Raw genomic sequence first — 20745 nt, forward strand, 5'->3', positions numbered from 1 at the left:
TCCCATCTCTGCTTATCGAATCAGAATTTCTGGGGTTGAGCCAGGGAAGTTGAATTTTTAACCAGCAGACCTGTTCATTCTGACATGCTCAAGTCAGAGAAGCACTGTCCTAGATGATCCTCGGCACAGAGCCCACCCACGCTTGTTGGTGGCAACGTGGCTGACCCTTTCGGAGTCTGATTTAGCTGACATCGCCTGACCCCTACGTCTGGGCCCAGCACCTTGTCGGGACCCCCCTCCACCTACACCACTTCACATGAGGTCGCATCACATCAAAGCCCATCTACCCGTTTACATTCCATGCTGACTCCTAGTTTACCCTCGTCCCTACGTGGAGTTCTGAGTCAGCCTCTGGGACACTGGAAGCTCTGGGACACTTCCTATCAGAACCTCAGTGAGGGCTGTGATCTCCGTGTCCTGCCCTCCGTACCCTCCTGTGCTGAGCTTCTGATGTGAAGGCTGCATTCGTTCTGGCCAACAGAGGCCTTTATTTCTACGGAAGAATTCTCTTGCCCCCGACTAAATAGACTAATTTCTTTCTAGTTGATTTAGGCATTAAGATTAAAGATGTAAAAATGTTTATTTACTCCATTAATGATGAATTAGTGCCTTGCAGGGGTCGTGATTAATCACATCCCACCTGGAAACCAATGCCAAAATGACTCTCCTAATAGAATCCATCAGCCGCTGAAATAAGTGATTGCACTGAAGATTGCTTTACTGTGAGATCCTTAATCTTACATTCTGGTTGCATGTTGTCATGTCCTAATAAAAATTGTTTGGATTCCTTTCTGAAACATTTGGGGTGAGTCCCAAGGAGGTAATTTTCATTAGCTAAATACTGAATCATAAAATTATTTCCATTATTCTGGCAAGGCAAAACATCTTTTACTCTGAAAGTTAAACAATCATTTTAAATTAGCATTTCAGAACAACAGAAGTAATGACTGTTAAAAGCATGAAGACTATAATATTGTATTAAAAATTACTCAGTCATTAACCAAAATATTGCTTTACTGCCTACCATATATGGATAGGTCAACATTTAGTGTGAACAGTGGCATAGCTGAGGTTAGGTGTAACTTTCTAGAGGTCTTCACCATCAGTGATTTTCTATTAATAACCCAGAAAGTATTTTTTCTGCCAACTCCCATCAGGGGAGTTTTGGAAGTCAAAAAAAGCCTTCACAACTCTCTGTTACTGTTTTCAGCTTGTTTGAACTGCATTTTGTTTCTCATGGGAACAACAGGATAAGAGAAACCATTCCTTGGAAAATGAGAGTGGTGACGGTTGGATCTAGATACACTGGTGAAGGATGGAGAGACAATTTTATATCCAGCTATGGCATTTTCAGTCCTGAATTTTGGTGGAAGTGGAATAAACACAGTCTTTGGAATCAAAGCTGAGTTTAAAATCCCAGTCCCAATTTAGATAAGGGAACTGGGACTTAAGCTTTTTGTTCACTTCTAATTTGTATCTGGAGTTCCTTGGCTGCCCTTGCCACATTTTTTCAACTTGCTAATCCAAGATAAAATGGGTTTTTATTCTTTGAGAGTCAGCTTAGATGTTAATTTTTCTTAGAAGCCTGCTCTCAATTCTCCAGCTAGACAAGTGACCCCCTTCTCCATATGTCATATCACTCATCATATTCTACTTCAATTGCTGATGAATCTATCTGTACCTTTATGTTATCTTTTAAGGCAGTTAACTTTGTGGTGTAGTATATGTCACAATAAAAATGTATAAGTAAATATTTGTGAAAAATTTGATCTATAAAATATGGATACCAGTATCTATCTCCAAAAATTCCCCCGGGACCTGGATGATACTAACATTTGTAAAGTTCCTGGCACATAGTAGGAACCTTCTAGAGGTCTTCATCATCAGTGATTTTCTAACCCAGAAAGTATTTTTTTTGCCAACTCCCATGAGGGGAGCTTTGGCAGTTAAAAAAGTCCTTCACAACTCTCTGTTACTGTTGTCAGCTTGTTTGAACTCCATTTTGTTCCTAATGGGAACAATGAGTTCTAGGTTGAATCTTTCTCCTGTTCTTGGCCATGACAGCAGCCCTCTGGCCTGTTCTTTTTCCCCTCCTTCCACCAATGGTTTTATGAGCCAATCCTGCATGGTCTTTTCCTAGCTTTACATCATTGTAATAAATCCCAGCTGACACATCAGTCTCTCTAGGAAGTAGAAGTTGAGATGAGGGTTTGGAGTCCAGAATGTTTATTGGGAGAAATGCCTGTGAAAGAAAAAGGAGGAAGCAGGATTGAGTAGACCTGAAAAAGTCTCTTCCAGCCCAAGGGAGAGCTTCAGAACAAAGATTGCCTGTTAGAGGAGACTTACCTGGAGTGGAAAGGAGGACGTCCTTTATAGCCCTGCCTTGCACAGTCATTGGCTGGGAATGCCCTGAGAAAAACAGGACTATGGCTACCACCACCGTACTCTGAGCAGAGTGTGACCTGTCTCAAATGCTGAGGCAGATTGTTAAAAAGCTAACGGCTAGAGATGGTCAGGGAACTACACTCCTCACAACTGAGCAGTGTTTCCTTTCTTGAAGAGGGGTCTATGTGGCCCAACTCTACATTTGCCACAGTGATAATTAAAGATGTAGATCTCAGGGTAATGTTCTTCTAGGGCTTCTGAAAGTTCATAAGATTATCTTAAAGAGCAAGATGACTTATGAGTCATAAGAATGGCTTTTGTGACACTGAGATACAGCTGAATGTTTGAGCTGGGAGCCTCTATACACCCTTCAAAAGCTTACCTGAACTACCCATTGCCAAGATTCTAAAAATGGGTGTGCATGTGCTATTCCCTCCATGCTCAGCCATGCCTCTTGCGACAACTGAGTGTGGGGGTCTAATTCACTCATGTGGTCTAAATTTTTCTTGTGCAAGGGAGAAGAACATATGGCCAAACAGGCTTGTGGCTCTAGAAACACTCGTCCCTTCATTGAGGGCAACCAAACGCCATCGTAAAACAAAGGAGAGTAGTATATTTTAATACACATAGCACATTTTATAAAAATGGTACATATGAGTCAATGTCACTCTCAATCTTATTTTAACATTCAACCAGAGACTGAACTACTGTTATTATATCAGAAGACATATATCGAGAACATGTCTCTTTAGAAAACTACAAGACATATGATAGTAAGTGAAGATACTAGAGTCAGATCACAGAATTGGGGTCGTATCCGGGGCTAGGTACAAGGCAGACAGAGCAAGTGAGAAACTTAGGGAGAGTTTGGGGTTTGTCTGGCTGGGTTGTATCTACCCAAGTTCTTGTTGTCTGTCACTATATAGGCACCATAAGTATGTGCAGTGTTTTACAAAAATATGTGCAATGTTTTACAAAAATATGTGCAATGTTTTGCTAAAACAATTTGGTTAAGAGAGAATTTTCCTACATGTTTTGAAATGCAACTAATTTTTAGAGAATAAGAACACAGTAAAATATACATGACACATGAGTTGTACAGAATAGGTTTTTGTTCGTGATTTGGAAATTGACTAAGATTTTGGTAACATTCCACAGCTGTGTAGTCTAGACAGAGAGGGCTTATTATGAAGATATTGATGGACCAGAAACAGAAGTTGGGAACTCACAGCTCAGTCTAGACTCAGGGTATAGGGTTAACTATGAAATGGAAGACAGCCTTTGAGAGGGGAGGCAAATAGCAGATCTCTATGAGAGGATAGTACGGCATGTAAAACCAAGATGTGAGCTGTTTCCAAATGAGCAGCTCTCTAACTAATGCAGCTGTGGTCCCCTTGGGTCTGCTCTTGAGGTAGAAGTGCTGGAAATGAAACACCTGCTGTGACTCTGAGCTGGTGTTCTTATTTCCAGTGTGGACGAGACCTCCACTCATGACACCTGCTGATGGAGCAACAAGTTGTACAATATCACCAGTGAAACTTAGATCTTCCCTGAGGATAGAGGGAAGTGCAGAGTCGCCGGTTTCTGTTTTACTAGATTACACATTTGTTTTTAACTTGTAGAAGTTCAGTGTTAGGGATTCTATTTGTCCCAGACAATTTTAATTAGTCCTTTTAGGAGCAAGAAAAGAATGGTAAAAATAACTCTAATAACAGCCGAGTGCAGTGGTTCATGCCTGTAATCCGAGCACTCTGGGAGGCTGAGGCAGGAGGATTGGTTGAGCTCAGGAGTTCAATACCAGCCTGAACAAGAGCCAGACCTGGTCTCTACTAAAAATAGAAAAGTTAGCAGGGCATCCTGGTGCAGGCCTGCAGTGCCTGCAGTGCTACTCTGGGGGCTGAGGCAGGAGGATCTCGTGAGCCTAGAGTTTGAGGCTGCAGTGAGCTATGACGACGCCACTGCACTCTACCTGGGGTGACAGATCGAGACTCTGTCTTCAAAAAATACATAAATAAATAAAACAAACTATAATAACAAAATACTTCTCATACGTCAGATTTTGTCAGTGTTCTCGGGAAATAAATATAGACTGAGAGCAGCCCTTGTCTGTATAGTTTGCAAAACACCTTATTTCTTTTGGTTTATAAATACAGAATGATTCCTAAAAATAAGTGTAAGATGAAATGCAAGTGTGCTTGCATAAAGAAAATTTATTGAAAGATAATTTTCACTTTTTGATGAAGTTTTCTAAGAAAAATTTCTACATGTTTAAATTACTAAAGAAATACATTACAGATAAATCTGAAGTGCCCCTAGATCCCCATCCCTAATTTATGTATTTTTCCTTCTTTAAAAGAAAGGAAATCATAAATTTCACATTTGTCCTTCCATTTTTGTTTTACACGTAGTATTTATGAGCACTATAAAATATTATTTTGGTATGATTTAAAATTTCATATAAATTATAGTATATTGTAACATATTCTGAAATATCTTTTCTCCACATATTATATTTTTGGGTTATATCCATATTGATATAAATCTCTTATTTTTAAAATTGTCCCAAAGAAATACATCAAATGATATGGTACATTTTATTTATCCATTTCCCCACTGGTGGGACATTTTTAAAAAGTATGTTCATTAACAGCATTCTTCAATTTAACATTTATTTAAAAAATTTTTGAACATGATAGTTATAGTTAACAACAATACATTGCATACTTTAAAATTACTGAGAGTAGATTTTAAATGTTCTCACCACAAAAGATGATAAATATGGGAGGTAATAGATATTTTAATTAACTTGACTCAGGCATTGCACAGCAGATACATATAGCAAAACAACATGTTACATGTTATAAATGCATACACTTTTTATTTCTCAATAAAAAATTTTCTGAACAAGTACTAAGTATGGGATGTACCCATAAATGGTTTGATTAATGAGGAACTTCTACCTATGCTAAATATAGGAATTATCAAGTTTTAGAAAGTTAATACAGTAAGACATATAACTTGAAGTATTTACTGAATATAGTCCTATTTTACCATGTTTCAAATGACTCTTAAAGATATTTTCATATTTTATGTACTCCCATTGTACTCAAGGAGAATGGTTTTGGGATTTGGGAGATGCTAATTCTAGTAACAAATGACTACTTCCACTCTCCTATGGTTCTAACCTATTTGAGCAACTGACATCAGAATGACGTGATGAGGAAGCATTAACTTTTTTTTAACCTCAAAATACAAGGTATTTTGTAAACATATTGGAGAATGTGGCTTGGTCCTGAGGCTAAGCATTCTGTTAATACTACTTTCCACTGGCTCCTCATACCTCCCTGCCCCAAAGATTTAGAGTTCTAGAGATGTCATTGCATTTCTTTTCTTGCTCTAGTTATAAATTTTCACTTACAAAAGCTAGGAGAGGTTGAGTTTGAAGAGCCGTGGCTTGTAAATATAGATCCACAGAACATGTCCTATAGTTATCCCAGAATTGTATTAGCAAGTACAGGATAGAACTAATCATATGATTATTTTAAGTTAAAATAAAGCAGTTGTAGCATTTTGTGCAGTGGGCTAGATGTTTTATTCAATGATGTATTTTATCATCATGTCCTCCTGATTTCTAAATCACAGATACATACAATGTATATATAAACTTGACGAATATTTAACATAAATCAGAATGTCTAGTATTTTAACAATGCAAAATACAATATATAGTTGTATCTTCCAAAATCTGTAATTTTATAAAATTTGTTGCAATTACGAGTAGAGAGCCATTTTGAGTAATTATTTTAATGTTCTAGAAGTGTTCCCATTAGGAACTTATATAAAAGAAAATGTTAATATTCTTTCAGAACATAATGTATTTGCAAAGTATAGAAGCAATTTCCATTATTCTTATACACAGGAGACCTAGGTAATGACATTATGTAGATAATTTTACCTCAACAGAAATAACATAACCATAGACATTGAGGATAAGAAAGACTGAAGAGGTACTTTAGTCCATTAGCATGAAAAATTGCTGCATATCTGAAACTTTTTGTGTCGATTCTAATTTGCCTTACTCTAATGACACTACTTTTAAAAATTTCTGATGAAAGTTTTTGAATTTTTAATTGAGATATTTTGCATTTTACCTAAAGTGATAACGAGAAACTATGTGATAGAAATTAGAAGTAATATAATCTTTAGATAGGTGTTAGGTGGCTGGCTTCAAGACTTTTGCCTTCCCTTCTAAACATTAGCTTTAGTCTCATATTACTAAGTCACGGAAATGTAACACCAGCTAGTTGACCAGTAGGTCCTCTATGGACAATTATACTTCCATCGTCAATGTTGAAGAGACTGGGGCACACTGCTTATGTGCCCAACACTCTAAGAGCCACCTTTGCTTTCAATTAAAAGCAGATTTGGTTTCTAATACTGATATTTTAACTGATGGTTTCATGGAAAGTCCCTAGTGCTTTCTTCCTTTTACTTAATTTTTAAATAGTTATAAATTCATAGGAAGTTGCAAAGGTAATACAGAGAGATCCCATGTACACGTCTAGTTTCCCCAGTGACGGCATCTTATCTAACTCTAGGACATATCAGACCCAGGAATTTGACACTGGGACAATATACCATTTTATCACATATGAGTGAGATGCCATATTATCACACATGTAGATTTATGTAAAAACCATCACAATCTATCACCAAAAAATCTCCTTTGTGCCATCTCTTTATAATAGTCATTCCTCTTCTGCTCCACCATCTCTAACCCCTGAGAACCTCTAATTTGTTTTCCATATCTATAATTTTGTCATTTCTAGAATGTTTTATAAGTGGAATCACACGCCATGTATCAAGGTCTCATGGAAAGTCCCTAGTTCCTGCTCCCCCTGTTTTTAAAACTACCTCCCATGTCTTCTCCATTTCGCCCATGTATAGTTATTTTTAGCTCTGACATTTTATAATATTAGTCAAAGAATCAAGTGTAAAAATGTAAAATAACTTAGTCACTTTGCTAATTGATATGAAAATTTTGAGGGTTTTTTTTTTTTTTCTGGACAAAGACTCTATTATAAATGTCTATATACTGCTGTATTTCATTCCTATGGAGAGGTGTACTGTACCTTCTTTTCAAGAGCATGCTCTGCTTATAACCATATCTTCAGCAACTAATACAGTGTTGGACATGTAGCAGGTCTTTAATAAATGTTGGAGGGAGGATGAATGAAGAAAGATCTTTTTATTTCCAGGAGAGGCAAGGTTGGCAGCTTGTGAGATTCTGTATCTATGTCAAGGATAGAACAACTTGTGTTAATTGACCATTGAGAGGAAAATCAGATGATGAAAATGCTACTGATGACTATCACCTGTTTACTGCGTGATCACTTCCTCCCCGTGCTGCAGGTGCATGCAGGTGTCTCCCAGCCCAGGTAGAGGCACAGACTCTCCCATTTGTAGTGGAGACGTCCCTATTTGGTGGCTCATGGGCGCCTGCCCTTGTTTTTGGTCTCTAAGTGAGAACTCAGTTGCTCTCCTGGGGCATTTATGCTGAGGCACTGTCCTCCTCTATGGAGTATGAGGTTTCTCCCCTCGCTAATGACCTCAGGAAATTTGGTGCTCATCTTTTTTCTGCTCACTGGTCATTCAGGTTAGTTCACCTTGGTTGTCAAATACAAAATATTGCCTTAGCTTAATAAGCTTTGTGGGAGTATTTTAAAGATTGTATAATAAAAGGAGGTAGGAATAAGGGACTCTTAGACAAGGTGTTGCTTTCTGCTCTCTGATACTCTTCCACCAGATCCTCTGGATATGTTCTGACATCCAAATCACAGCCAGATCCTGGGAAAGCAGCCAGGAAAAGATGAGTAAAAACATCAAAATAGAGAAATATTTATTAAGAACATGACCAATTATGAAATTAGTCTTCGTAAGTCCCTCGTCACTTAGCACTAATGACTACCTACACCCATTGCATCAACATGTTTGTCAGCCTCGTAATACAGGGACATGGGGCTGTGTGGTAGGGACCTGACTTGGTAGATTGCAGGACTTTTAACTTACTTGTCAAGTTACAGCGCATCATCAAAAGCTTTGCACTGGTGAATGAGATGACGCAGGTGGTGCTTCAGGGCAGGCTAATCCACTGCGGTGCATCCTTTAGGAGGGAAGACGGCAGGCAGGTGGGCAAGCAGTCACGAGAGCTCAAACTAGCTAGTGAATGGAAATGTATACTAGTCACAGCGCAAGTGAAATCTTCTATTTGTCAATTGCCTTTACTTTATAAAATCTTATTATATTAATACATTAAATATTCATAATGACTGAATGAGTCAGGGTAGGGTTTAAAGTTGGGAAAACATGGGATAAGAGAACAGGTGACTTGCTCACAGCCACACATCTAGAAGGAAAGTAGAGCAGGGACTAACAGAGTACATACAGGTGGCAGCTAATCATCATTGATTAGTTTTATTTCTGTTATTAAAACTTGAACAGTGAGCTAACTAGCAAAGGGCACACTGTGTTGGCCTGTGCAGAGTGGGCTTGGTTGACTTGGGTAGGGGCTGAATCATACAGAATTAGGACATTCCTGAAAGGTAGAATGGAGGCCTTTTATTTGGGGATATATCTTTGATCCCAAAGGTGTGAAGAACACTTAAGATATTCAGGTAAAATAATATCAGGTAATATTTCTCAAGTTGCCATAAGCTAATTAGTTCCTTTGCTCTATTATGTATTCAGCCAGGAAAACAGGCATGATTCTTAGTGCTGTGCAAATTGGCACATAGCTCTATGGATACATGAGGAAGGTATAATTTGAAAGCTTAGCTGCTATCTACATGGATTTGTCAATTGAAAATCTACTCAGAATATGCAAAGCATAAAAACCTCATTTCAATTTGTGCCCTATCTCTGTTAATAACAGTAGCTACTAAGATCCTCTTATAAAAGGCTACAGTGTTAATTTAGCAAAATGATTCCAATTGACCCATATGAGATATTTTTCTGTCTGTTATGTGAATGCTGGCAATATAATAGATGTCTTAATTTAATGAGCATATTATACTAATTGAAATAAAGACTAAGGGATGTAGAAGAGCAGAGTAACACTTGCTAGTCACCACCAAAATATTAAATTCCTGAGACCTTTACTATTATACAATTAATGGCAAGATACTCATTCAAAAAGAAAAAAATTACACTCTCTGAGAGACAGATGACAACCTAATGGAATTGATTAAAATATAATTTTATAATTATGCAGCAAAACAAAGCTTTTGAAAAATCAAACACCACTGGAACAAAAAATAAAAACAAAAAATTAAATAAAGATGGATAAGCACATTAATTTTAGAAAGAATAATATAGAACTGAAAACCTGAAATGCATTCAATAATATAATAAGCAATGTCAGAAATCTTATCTTAGAAATAACTTGTTTGGTAGAAATGGAGGACTTTGGTTATCATCTGGTCCTATTCTGTCTTTGCAAATTTGTACTTAAAAAGTATTTCTGAGTACCTACTCTGTGCTAGGAACTCTGCTAATATCTGGGGATACAATCATATAAAAACAGTAACTTCCCCAGCTGTCATGGAGCTTAGAGTTAGCAAACCTTAATAAAATCATCCTATAATCATAAATATAAGGTATTTAATAAAATATAAAGTTTCTAGTATAAAAAGGCAAGCATGTGATGTAAGGAACTGATCTGATTTAGGCCACAGAAGGAATCTCAGAGGAGAAATATTTAGGCAGAGATCTGAAGGCCAGGAAGGATTAATTGGGAAAGGCAGGAGGACAATACTGAGAGCATTCCAGGTAAAGAGACCCAGATCTCTGGCTAGAAGGAGCTTGGCGTGCTTAGGGACATGAAAGAAGTCATTGTACTGGAATCTAAAGAATGAGGAGGTGAGAAACACACATGACCTTGAATGATGGAAGGGGACAGAAAATGTGAAGCCTCCCAGAAGGACACCCAGCAATGCAGCAATGGATACACAACAGAGCTATTTAAATATGGGTGCAACAATGCTGGAAATGAAAAGGATATGCCATCCGATGGAGAAGAGATGGGAAAAGGGGCAAGAATGGATGTCGTTGGAGCAGCTAGAAGACTATTGTGGAGATCTGGGGAAGGTGATGGTCTCTAGACCAGAGTGGTCTCAAAGGAAATATAAAGAAGTGGACAGATTGGAAAGTCAATTGAATTTGATAACTGGAGTGTATGGAGTGTTGGAGAAGGAAATATAATTTGGTATTTAGGTTTTAAGCTTGTTCAAAACTGGATACATAATGGTAAGGCCCACTGAGGCAGAGAATATAGGCAGAGGAATGGATTTCAGGAGAGCTAGAAGATTGGACAGAGGGTGGAAATCATAAATTAAGTTTTGAATGTGTTGAATTTGAAAACCTTTTGCCAAGGTTATCATGTTGTGTAATTCAAGAAGTTTCCATTCATGTAGAAGTTAATATATTGTCCTCTGGAATTGTTGTGACAATTCTGGTGTTTCATGCATTCAAATGGAATTGGTGAGTAGATATATGGATCTGGTTGTTCAAGGAAGGATCAGAGGGCTGAAAATAATTTATTTCATTGAATCTAAGATGCCACTAATTTTAACAATACACTATTATTTTATATGCCCCTAAGAGAGAGAAAAATACAGCCATTGCTATGGTATGCCATCAACTGCAAGTTGCAGACTCATTTCAAAGATGTTAAAATATGGAACAGTAAGCCTCTATGATTGATGAAGTACAGTATAAATTTGGAAGACATAGACCTATCAGATAATTTTAACTGTATGTATGTGTGAAAATGCTCAGGGAAAGAATGTTGAGTGAGAAGAAAAGGAAATACAACATTAATGGCCAGGATAGAGGAAGATGATTAAAGAAAGTTACAGAAGAAAGACAAGTCACAAGCCCAGGAAGAAAAAAATGATAAGTAAATTATGTTAAAATGCTATGAAAGATACTCATGGAATTTATCAAAATGGAAACATTGATGAGCTCAAGGAGTGATATTTGGTTGAGTGGTGGGGATGGAAGGCATATAGGAGTGGGTGGAGAGTGAGAGATGGGTGAGAAAATGAAATCAGTGGGTGAAGACAAATTTCTCAAACAATTTGTCTTTAAAGAGTAGGAAAGAGATAGGGGAGTAGCTAGGTAATGAGAACTTGAGTGAAACTTTCTTTTTAGGATAAGAGAGATGTATGTGAGCATGTTTAGAAGTCAATGGGAGAGTACGAATATATAATAGGGGGAAGATACAGCTAATAGGGTAAATCAATGAAAAGATGCGAAAAGACAGACTCCAAAGCACAGGGGAATGGAATGGTCTTTGATACTCTCCCATGTATAACGTAGGCACAAAGAGAGAAAGCAGATGAGATCAACCAGAACTAGGTTTTTGCCAAATGGGTGCAAACAAAGACAGAGGGAAACAGCTTTTTGTGGTATAGGAACGAATGTATTAAAATTATGGCTTATGGAATCTAAGGTGAAGAGAAAAGTAATGAAAGGGAAAGTCTGATGATCTGAGAGATGTTAGAGGTGTTGATGGACTAGCCCCTTAACCTATCAACTGGTATCTTTCTTCTCTTATACATCCAGCCTACCCCAAACACATGGATATTTCTCACTGGCTTTTAAACACACACACATCTCTCCCATCTTAAAAATGTTTTCATAAATATAGTTTAGAAATCAGTCTAGAAATGATACAGTATTTTGGTAAAAAATCATGAGCCTTAATTTGGTGATTTTGCTGGCAGAGCTGTTATGGACGTAGTTGTGAGTGACTTAAGTGGAAGAAAGAGAAAGTCTTTAAAGGAAGGAGAAAATCTTCAGAGACAATGATGTTAAGGGGTTTAGGTTAAACAAAACCCTGATGTCTATGTCAATGCCACTAAGGATAAGGACGTAATGTGTCACAAATGAGATACCTGTGAACAGAAAGTCAGGACAGACATCTACAAGGAGAGAGACAGTGGGCATAATAGTTAAATAGGAGGGGAAATTTTCTTTATTTTTTTAAAAATGCCTTTCAGTTTTAGAAGATATGGTGAAATAAATGGCATAGGAAAGGAAAGACAGGGAGAAAAGACATAAAGAAATATAATATATAGGGGAATTTACACCTAACAAATTCTACACTGAAAGGGATATTATCTCTTCCCTCCCTTCCCATCTCATTTAACAGCAGAGCTTCTCTTGTAGCCAAAGGATGGAACCAGTTTCCACAAAGATTTGTCGCTTGAATACAAAGTAGATTGAGAATGCTTGACTGTGACCTGCACACAAAGGAGCCCTTTTGGAGTATGCAGGCTTCATTAAACACTAAGCCCTAATTGAGTGGCTCTGGCTTGTAGGTGAGCTTTGAGGATCCTTTTACCCTTCTCTGCTAAGTCTTCTCTTGAACTTTCAAGAGAGTAGTGCCTTTTTGAACCCCTTCTGGTCCTGCTTAGTTTCTAGCTACATTGGGGGAAGAAGAAACAAGCAAAAGAAGTGAATTAATTTTTTTTTTTTTTTAGAGAGGGAGTCTCGCTTTGTTGCCTAGGCTGGAGTATAGTGTTGCCATCATAGCTACTGCAGCCTTGAACTCCTGGGTTTAAGTGATCCTCTTGCCTCAGCCTTCTGAGTATCTGGGACTACAGGTGTGTACCAATGCGCCCAGCTAATTTCAAAATTTTTTTTGTAGACACAGGGTCTTGCTATGTTGCCCAGGCTGGTGTCAAACACCTAGCCTCAAGCAATCCCCCGACCTCAGCCTCCCAAAGTACTGGGATTACAGGTGTGACCCATCATGTCCTGACTGGAAGTGAATTTTGTTTCTTATTTCGTCTTCACACTAAAAGCTTCCCAACCCTTTTAAACAGATCCATTGTGAGCCCTTGACAACTATATTTGACCCTTGATACAGCTTTGATATTTTGAACTGTGTAAGGATGGAGTGATGGTAGAGATATAAATGAGTGTGGAGAACCTCTAACTCCCCTAGGGAGACAGAGTGTCTCCACAAAGAACTTTGGCATTTGCTAGCCAATCTTACGAATGGTTATTATTTTGAAAAACAGAATTTATAAGAGCCATTACTATTTATTCCTTAAAATAAGATGCAAAATTATTCAGCTTAGACTTCCTTTGGATGAATTCTTTAGTGAATTAATGATATTTGGTTAATTTTAGCATAAACATCATAGGATTGGGGACACACATAGCCCGTTTTCCTCCATTTCCCGCAGTATAATATCCCCACATATCATAAGTAGACACATTGAGATTGATAGACCACATTTAGTGTGCAAGTCATAGATCTGTCCTTCAGATAATATTTGTAGTTTATTTGGTTTTATAATGAGAATTTAATGTTTATACTGTTGCAGCACAAATTCAAGTGTCTCTGGCATTTTGTAAGTAGGTGGTTTCATGTATTATTGCTTTACATTTTTCCTATCTCAAGCATTTTTTTTTTGTTCTTTTTGATATTTAGTTTTTTGGTTTGGTTAGTTGTTTTTAGTTTTTGTGCACATGCATGCTTGACAGGTGGGGAGGAGGGCTTGGAATGTGCAAGCCATACTCTGTTATTCCTGGCTGAACAGAACTACAATGGTGTGATTACTACAAGGAATGTGCCTTGATGCTTTTTTCCCATGGATCAAATACATCCAGTCTTGCTTTACCAGTGAAAGAACATGGGCTTTGCAGGGAGATATTTCTGAGATTTGGTCCTTCACCTGCAACTTACTAGTTTTCTGACACTAACATGGTGACTTAATCTTTCTGAATCTCATCTTTCCTCTCCATAAAATAGGAAAAATTTCATCTTCACCCTATGTTTCTTGAAAGCATTAAATGAGATATGTGCACAGTGTCCAACACATATTAGATACTCAACAGATATTTTTTATTTTTTGTATGTTTGAATAATAGATTTAAAAAGTTATAATAGATTACTTTTCACTCTTATGATATTCTGCAAAGAGGAAATACCTGTAGCTTTTTATCAACATTGTAATAGGAAGAGGAATTCTTTCATGTTAACCTGATCATTCTATTCACTTTTGTTTTTAAACTTGGCATGATTTATTTCAGCACGGTTTTTTAGCTCTCTTGAACCCTTTATTATGATTTCACTGGTGGATCTTCAGTGTTGCTAACATTTATTCAGGGAATAAAGCAAAGTATTTCCTTAGTACCATCAAAAAGGAGGCATTTTGGAAGGTATTTTTACTTTAAAAAGTACATATACTTTTTTTTATTGGAAAAAGGGCATACATATGTATGTGCATGTTTATAAGCTCCATAACATTTAAACAGACCTCAGGGATGAATATATTTCTAAAAGTTCCTTTGAAAATGGCACGCATATTTAGTTATTTTAGAAAGTATTTTTTTTTTTTTGGTGGCAGGGGCTGTAGTTTTCTCTCTCTTAATAAGAGCTAGAATAACCTGTTTAGGATTTTATTAAAATATTATATGAATGTTCCTATCTCTCTGCATCCACACTGCTGGTGCGACTGCAAATTAGTACAACTTCTGTGGAAAGCAATATGAAGATACCTCAAAAAGCTAAAAGTAGAACTACCATTTGATCCAGCAATCCCACTACTGGGTATTTACCCAAAGGAAAAAAAAAGATATTCTGTAATAAAGACATCTGCATTCGAATGTTTATAGTAGCACAATTCACAATTGCAAAGATGTGGAAACAACCCAAGTGCCCATCAATACATGAGTGGATTAATAAAATGTGATATATACATACCATGGAGTACCCCCCCAAAAAAATCACATGAAAAGCTTTGTCCTTAATGAATTTGGGATTGCAGAATCATTAAAACAGTTGACTTAATGCTTAACTTTTAGCTATTTCTATATAACATAATCTTGAATTATGATTTCTTTTGGGGGTAAGGGAAAGATCAGAAGTTTTCACCATATTTCAAGACTTAAATGAGCACACATTTTTATTCCATTTCTTTCTCTTTTCTAGGCTCACATATTCCTTTAAAATAAAATAACCCTGTTAGTTGCTGCCAGGTTTTTATTCCCCTAGTATTCTGTGTAAACATTAGGAGTCCCTCTGATAAGGTTGGCTATGTTTTAGCAAGCATACGGAATTCAGAGTGAGTAGTTATGAACTTTGAGGATGCGTATAAAAGCAGGCTTACTGTTTTGAATTTCTGTTTTGTTTTTACTATTCCATGCAACACTTGGAAATTGATCACTGTTTTCCCTTCTCCATCACAATGCCTCATCTAAATTTATACTAAAATATTCTAAAGTGCTTCTGAGGCAGTTAAGATATTTTTAGCTAGCTAGAGTTCAGAAGGAAGTAATGACAAAACCTCTAAACATAATAGCACGTGTAGGATTGATAGGAACAGTTCCCATTAGATATTGGTGACCACATTACCTTGTATAATCTTTTCAACACCACCATCAGGAACAGGATTATTATCACTGCATTAATAAAGATGAGAAAGCAAGCCCTACGTTACCAGGAAGGCTGTAAAATCATTGCATTCTCCACTGCTGCTGAACTCATCTACAACCTTAAGAAACTCAAGACAGCATTTGAAATCTTGCCTCTGGTCAGAACATTGTAAAACACACGTCATAAGGTCTATAAATTGGTGCAATGGAGCTGTAGTCCAAAAAATTATCAGTTAGGGTCAAATTATTGGTTATTTTTTTTCCTTTCTTGGTTCTCTCTCTCTTTTTTTATTTTTCAGGTTTATGCAAACAGCTCTCAGACTATGGATCTGTTCACTATAGGCATGCACAATGTATTTGTAATCCGTAATTAAACTTGTAAAGCAATTATATTCTAAGTTCTTGCAACCTAACATGAGATCAATGGACCAACAGTATAGGCAGCACCTGGGAACTTGTTACAGATGCAGAATCTCATGCGCCACCCCAGACCTAGTCAATGGAAAAGTGTATTTTAGAGATTCCCTAGGATGTCTGGATGTACCATAGCTTATTTATCTATTTACCTATTGAAGGACATTTTTGGTGCTTCCAAGTTTTGGCAATTATAAATAAAGTTACTACAAACAAAACAAAACAAATCAAAACAAAACAAACCAATCAAAAAAAAAAAAAGAGATCCCTAGGTAATTCCAATGCACTCTCTTCAGCCAGTATCTCAAAGTAAGAGTGAACACATCCAGGGTGGTGCCAGGTAGCCCATTGTGGTACACTTTAAATTTTATTTATCTTTATCTAGATAAACACATAAGAATTAAGTTTATGAATATTTGCAATAGTGGCTGACTCTGGCGCCCCCACGTGGGTCTGTATGAGGTAGCAGGATGCTCAAGGTGTGCTGGGAGAGTCAACAGGTCAGAGGGCTCCACAGCTTTGCTTCCCCGTGTGCATTTGCTTTCGGTGCATTGTAATAAAGTGCAATTTCTGTGTGCCTCTTTAAGTAGAAATATCTAGTTTTGCCTTAGCGAATTCTCTCCAAATGGCCAAACTTCAAAAGATTCTGACAAAGGTAACACTAGAATGTGACTAGAGATGAATAATACCATTTTCAGGGCTGCTAATTCTCCTAAGTAGAAGCTCTTTGTAAGCCTATTATGACATTAAACAAAACAAAACCCACACAGCGATCTAATCAGATCTTATAATAAATCAATAAATTAGGAATATCATGATTGCTGAAATACGGATTTACATCCATTACTGTTAGCAATGAACCATCCCTTAAGTGCATATTTGCATATTGTGCATGTTGTAGCTTTGTGAAATATCTTTTTCAATTTTGACATACACCAAAATAAGTATTAAAAGAAACTGAATTTAGAACTACACCTTTGAATAACTGGATCTCAAAGTGATAAAGCAAGAAAGATCAATCACATAGTTCTCATTATAATGTTATTGACTCAATAAAAAATTCTTCTCTCATATAATAAAATTATTAAATATTTTCAATAATTTTAGTAAGAACAAAAAGTTTTTTATACCTTTAATAAATAAAATAAAATTAATTTAAAATATATTTTTCATATTGTTAAAAGAACTATACAGATCAGTAAAACCAAAAGTTGGTTTTTTGAAAAGATAAACAAAATTGACAGCCCTCTTGCTAGATTGACAAGAACTAGAAAGGAAAGGACTCTAATAAACTAAATTAGAAATGAAAAAGGAGAGGTCACTATAGACATCAAGGAAGTAAAAAACATTACCTTTGAATACTGTAAAATATATATGCTCATTTTGTTATCTAAAATTTTTAGGTTTTAAGTTTTACAATGTACATGATATATTAATTCAACAATGAAAGTATGTAAAATATAAATTACATATATATTTATATACATATACATAGTAATACATACAAATGTATATTAGAAGCTTAGAAACTTTGCTGATAGAGGTGCAACATAAAAAAAATTCCTCTTTATAGCCTGGAATAAAATCAAATATATTCTTTCTTGTCAAAGGACCTACAAAACAGTAAAATAAGACAAGTAACAAGATAACTTGTTTTTCATTAGTAACTCTGAGTATAAATAGAGATATTCATTATAAGGCAAATTATTGTTGAAAAGATTTTGTTAAATTTTTAAAAATAATTTAAATATTGAATAAATAGATCATATACTTCTACTTGTTTTTAGAATTTTAAAAACTGAGCACAAAGATTAGTATTCTAAAAATGCTTAAATGAGTATATATAGCCCTAGAACATTTCAATGTGTTTTCTCTATTTTATCTCATTTAAAGCTTGGTAATTGCAGAAATCCTTAGTAGTTAGGGGAAAATCTGGTCAGTGCTGTACCTCTCTGTAAAGAAAAGAAGTTAGAATATGAAGAGGTTACCACTTACTCAATCTCATCCTTTTAATAAAGGGACTTGCATTCAGGACTCCAAAAATTCATTTTCTCTTTTTCATGAAGTTTCTGAATTGTTTTAAATCATATTATGTCATATTTGGGTCATGGTGCCTCAAAGTCACAAAATTAGTATACTGAAATTTGTCATTACTTGTGTCCTCAAACTAACGTCTTTGTTTGTTATGAGACAGCAAAATGATCGATTGTAATTATCTTTACACTTTTGTGACTTTATATCATATTTAGTCTAACTTCCCTTTAAGGTGTTAAAACGTTTCCCCAACAATTATGTTTGTTAGAATGGTTATAGCAACATGAATTTTTGGGTGTGTGATGAATATTGTACATACTCTCTTATTTCTGGAATTTCCTGGGCATCAAAATCCTTTATCCTCTTCTTCCTGGGCACTCAGCAAGACTATCTTTTTCCAGCTTCCCTTGAAGTCAGTGTGTTGTTTGAGCTCTTCATGGAATGAGAGTGGGAAGACTATGGGCCTTTATCTCAGTGGATGTACTTTTTCTATATCTTTTTCCTTTTGCCACTTTAACCCTGGACATGACAAAACAGCTGATATGATGTGGGTAATGACAATTCCCTGGACAATGGCAGGATCTGAGATGGAAGGAATCTGGAGCTCAGGATCCCTACATGGAGCACAGCTGCCTGCCTGCCAGGAACATTTGTCTGTACTGTTATGGCCAGAAATACAGACCCTACATGGGTTTATTTGTTACAGCAGTTGATTCTACAGTAACAGTCTGTTTTAGTATAGCATGTTTGTCAGGTAGTTAGCAAGGGATTCCAGGTCTCCTAGGGACAAAAGTGGGTGCCTTGCCTTGGTGCAATTGCCCCACCTGGGAAGAAAGACAAGGGCGGGCGCGAGACCCACATCTTGGTCCTGCCCCACCTCAGTCCTGTCCTGAGCACCGCCATACCTGCAGTAGGAGGGAATACCTAAGAATCTGCCAATCAGAACTTATTGCACCAACTGCAGAAGAATGCAGAGGACTCTCTAGCCCACAGGCCAAGCAGCATGGATAGGTACAATAGAGTCTGGAAAGTGACCTAGAACAGCCAGCTTTCAGAGAGGCTCCTGGGAGACCCGCATGCATAATAAGAGTCAGGTCATATAACTACCAACTGTCTGATCAAAGTGGTTCCATAGTGATGTTTGAACCTGTGGGATGTCCCTATCCGGACACCATACAATAAGACCGAGACCATAACCAAGCCCTTCCTTTTGCTCTCCCTTTGCTGTGACGATGGGTCTGGTCGTCATCTGTGGCATGTGTATCTCACTCTGTAAACCTGTATCTTGCTTCTGCTCTATGATCCTATCTTTCTCTCCTCGATAAACCTCATTTTCAAGTTTGCCTTACTCTGGTGCGTCTGGTCATTCTTCCACCATGACCATGCCAAGAACTGACATTTCAGACCCTGAAAACTGACATGTTTAATACAGCATGCTTAGTGCAGTATGTTTTAATATGAATTGTTATAAGTGCATTCTTTCAAACTTTACAATCTATTGTGTCTCTGTTGACCTTGCTTTGTGACTTCTTTTCTTTCTTTCTTTTCTTTTCTTTTTTTTCAGTTTCAGGGCTGTGACTTCTGGTGCCCCACACTGGTGGACAAACCAATATTTAAATCTTATTTCCCATCATATTTGATGGAAAGCCTTTTTTCCCCCACAGCTTTTGTCTGCCTGCTTATGGTTTTCTGCTAGTCTTGCTTAATGTACTGATTTGCACAGTGGGATAAGCTAGAAAACATATTTTAAATTTGAAAGTTTACATTCTGCTGAACATAGCAAACATTGTGAAAAAGCACTAAAATGTGCTAAATCTGTCAATTCTCCACACCCCTGCATTGTAAAGGCTCTTGTTAAAAACTCAAAAATGGCAGAATGCAGATTGTGTTCATGAAAAGTCATCTTCCTGTGTACACACGTAATATGTTGGATTCTTCTGCCTGAAGAAATTATATGCTGAACATTAGCCATTTTAGGAAATAGTCATATACACTTGACCACATTCATAACTGTTTTATACTCTGCTTTTCAAGTCATTGGTTCTTATGGAACCTTGAGAGCGACCATAACGGTTCAGAAACTATACAAAAGTGGTTAATTTTGTGACACCCACTGTACTGCTGACTTCCTCCGCTCTCTGGGATATAATTCATAGCCCATTTCTGAGGTTCTGAAACTTCTTTCCTCATGAATCACAGAATTGTTAGGCTGGGAAAATCTTGGAGAGACTATCTGATAGTAATTCCTGCTTTTATATAGACTACAGTGTATGTTTCTCATAACTGTCCTCACACAAATTATTTGAGGATGGAGATAACAGATTGACAGAAAAATAATGTGGAGTGAGAGAGTTAAAAAGCACTAAATTGAATGTTCTAAATACAAGGAAGTTAAGAATAGAAATCACTTAACTGGAGTAGGATTATATATAATGTTAAAAACTGCTTACATTTGACCCTTAA

This window comes from Eulemur rufifrons, chromosome 7 (genome assembly GCF_041146395.1).
Source record: "Eulemur rufifrons isolate Redbay chromosome 7, OSU_ERuf_1, whole genome shotgun sequence".
Classification (NCBI taxonomy): domain Eukaryota; kingdom Metazoa; phylum Chordata; class Mammalia; order Primates; family Lemuridae; genus Eulemur; species Eulemur rufifrons.